Raw genomic sequence first — 2,979 nt, 5'->3', positions numbered from 1 at the left:
GTCTCCGATAAGATGGTTATCCTTTTTACAGTAACTGCAATGTGGACGAAAAGTTCGTGCATTGGCTGATAATGCAGGTCTATCCTTACTTTGCCCACCAGGTGCATTCCTGGCCTGACTAGCTGACCAACTAGATGACTCTCCCCGATAGTTACCTTCCCGGGAATAACCTGGCTGAAATTTCTTCTTATCACCCTGTTGTAAAGAGCTACCCGGTACTGCCTGAGCTTTGTGTATTAACACGTAATCATCTGCCACTATGCCTGCCTCCTCTATCTTTTTTGACATCACGATCCTCTAAATGAATACGTAAGCTAACTGGTAATCCATTTTTAATGTCCTGTAAGATCAACAACTCCCGTAACTCGGTATATGACTCTACCTGATGAGACACCACCAACCCATTTATCAAACATCCCTGCCTTCTTAGCACACAAACTCACTATAAGACTGACCCTGCGTTTTTCTCAACTCGCTATACCGTAAACGATAATCCTCAGGTCGTAATTCATAAGCCCTCAACACTGCAGCCTTAACTAAGTCGTACTGACTTGCTCGCTCATCACTCATTGAAATTATAAGCTATACTAGCCTTCCCCTTAAACTTAGACACGGCTAACAATGTCCACTTAGACTCCGGCCAATTTAGCTGCTTAGCGGCCCGTTCAAAAAGTTGGAAGAACATATCTATCTCCTGATCGTCAAATACAGGCACTGATCTATAAGCCTCCGACATGTTAAAACCATTTCCTGCCTCACGTCTGACTTCTTCTGTATTCAACTTTAACTCATGTTCCACTTTTAATTTTTCTAACTGGAATTCTCTATTCCTATCTTCTCTTTCTCTCTCTCTCTCTCTATCCCCTCTTCTTCTCTCTCTCTCTCCCTTTCTCTATCCCTATCTCTCTCTATCTTTCTCTACTTCTCTCTCTCTTCCTTTCTCTTCTCTATCTCTCTCTTCTCTTTCTCTCCTCTCTCTCTCTCTCATCTTCCTATCTCCTTCCCTCTCTCTTCTCTCTATCCTCTCTCTCTATCTAATGCACGTTTCTTCTCTTTCTCTCTCTTTCTTCTCTCTCTCTTTCGTACTCAAGCTTTTTAAAAGCTAATTGTTGTTCTACACTTAACTCATTTATCTCTATCTCTGGAACAATCTCATTGTCTTCCATAACAGGCCTATCACCAAAAACTTCCTGGATATAATTGTCTTTATATCACCTAAGGTTTTTAGCTGATTTTAAATCAATTTCTCGCTCACCCGCGATTTCAACTAACTCGGCCTTACGTGCTCGCTTAATCTCCACTACACTGAGCGTAGGCCTATCCAGCAAATTCTTATCCATGTTTAGATATGACGCACTTAATATTAATTAATTTTCTAGTGAACAACGTGCTACTTCTGGTTAATTTGTAAAAATAATTTATAAAGCCCCCCATTTACAAACAATACTTTTTTTAAATATGCATGTCCCGTTCCAGATCCGGGACGAGCGCCCCAATTTCTACTCCTGTCACGGGGATTCTATAATTCCCGTAACTGAATAAAACACGATTATCAAAATATCTCTCCTAACTGTATATCTATTAGATCTCTCTGTAACAGGCTGTTAAACCTAGTATGGCTCGTCTAGGTATGATCAGAGATACGATCTTATATAAAGTATATATATTATAGCACGTTAGTTCTCTAGAAAACACAACAAAAACACAATACACTTTGGAATCTGTATTAATCTACGCTGACAAATGTACAGCCGTAGTAGTTAATTAATAACAACAATAATAACAACCCAGAACTGATCACTTAATTAGTTTAATCTCTGGGTGTCTAGTTACACAATATGCGAATCACTTCACCGTTACACCACACCCACACGTGTGATAATTGAGAAACGCTTCCAGGAGAAGTTAATTAATAAAGGAATTACAACACCATTCCTAACTGGTTAATTTATAATTAACCCTTACTACTCGTTCAGTAACGTGTGATAATTTAGAACGCTTCTTGGGGAACTTAATTAATAAAGGAATTACAGCTCTATTCCTAACGGGTTAATTTTTATTAACCCTAACTACTCTTCAGTAATCTTGTAACACAGAGATTAATACTTATCACAATAAAGACAATAACCTACAGTGTACCTAGGGTCTTCTAGGATGACTGGCTAAGCTTTATATTACCAAATACTCATATAATGTTAGAACAATAAGTCTACGATTTACTTCGTCAGATGACCGAAGACACTGTCTAAAGAATAATGGTATAATACAGTATTAAAATATTTTAAGTCACATCAATCACATCAAGGTTATACACAGAGCAGAAATGATATTTACCAAAGTCCAAACGGACTAACGTTCCTCCGGAGCCTTCCTAATCGTTCTCCTAGATCTCTCTAAATTCTAGCTATTTATTCTAAAATCAGAATTGGCCTGGGGGAGAACAAAGCGGCACCTCACGTATCATCTCATATTCTACCTCGGTATATTCTCTCTGATCGTCAGACTACTGACGCCATCGTCGCCAAATCGCAGTTGTAAAACCCGCACTCGCAGAGGTATTACGTAACTACTCGCCACATGGCCTCCACAGCGGGACTAAGTGCATATTGGAACGCAAGAATCGAGGATGCTCGCGCAGAAGTCTTACGTAACAAGTTGTCCACCTGGGCTACGGGCAATAAACTGCACACGGCCCTCTAACACAAGTAAAATCGCCACAGGCGAAACAAATTAAGAGCATGTACCGTGACAACAGGTAAAAATAATTGTGCTTCTACGTTAACCGGAAATTATTATATATGAAAAATACATTAAACTGGTGGCCATTTTGAATTCCAAGATGGCTGCCACGATTGGATGACTATAAAAATGTCATCAATAGATTCATGGCTAAATAAATTTACATATAGACAAAAAAATATTATGTTTCTATGTTAACCGAGAGTTGAGATATATGGAAAAATATATTAAAATGGTGGC

Source organism: Gigantopelta aegis, chromosome 4 (genome assembly GCF_016097555.1).
Source record: "Gigantopelta aegis isolate Gae_Host chromosome 4, Gae_host_genome, whole genome shotgun sequence".
Lineage (NCBI taxonomy): Eukaryota > Metazoa > Mollusca > Gastropoda > Neomphalida > Peltospiridae > Gigantopelta > Gigantopelta aegis.
The sequence above is the reverse complement of the archived record's forward strand: the minus strand, read 5'-3'. Positions refer to the sequence as shown.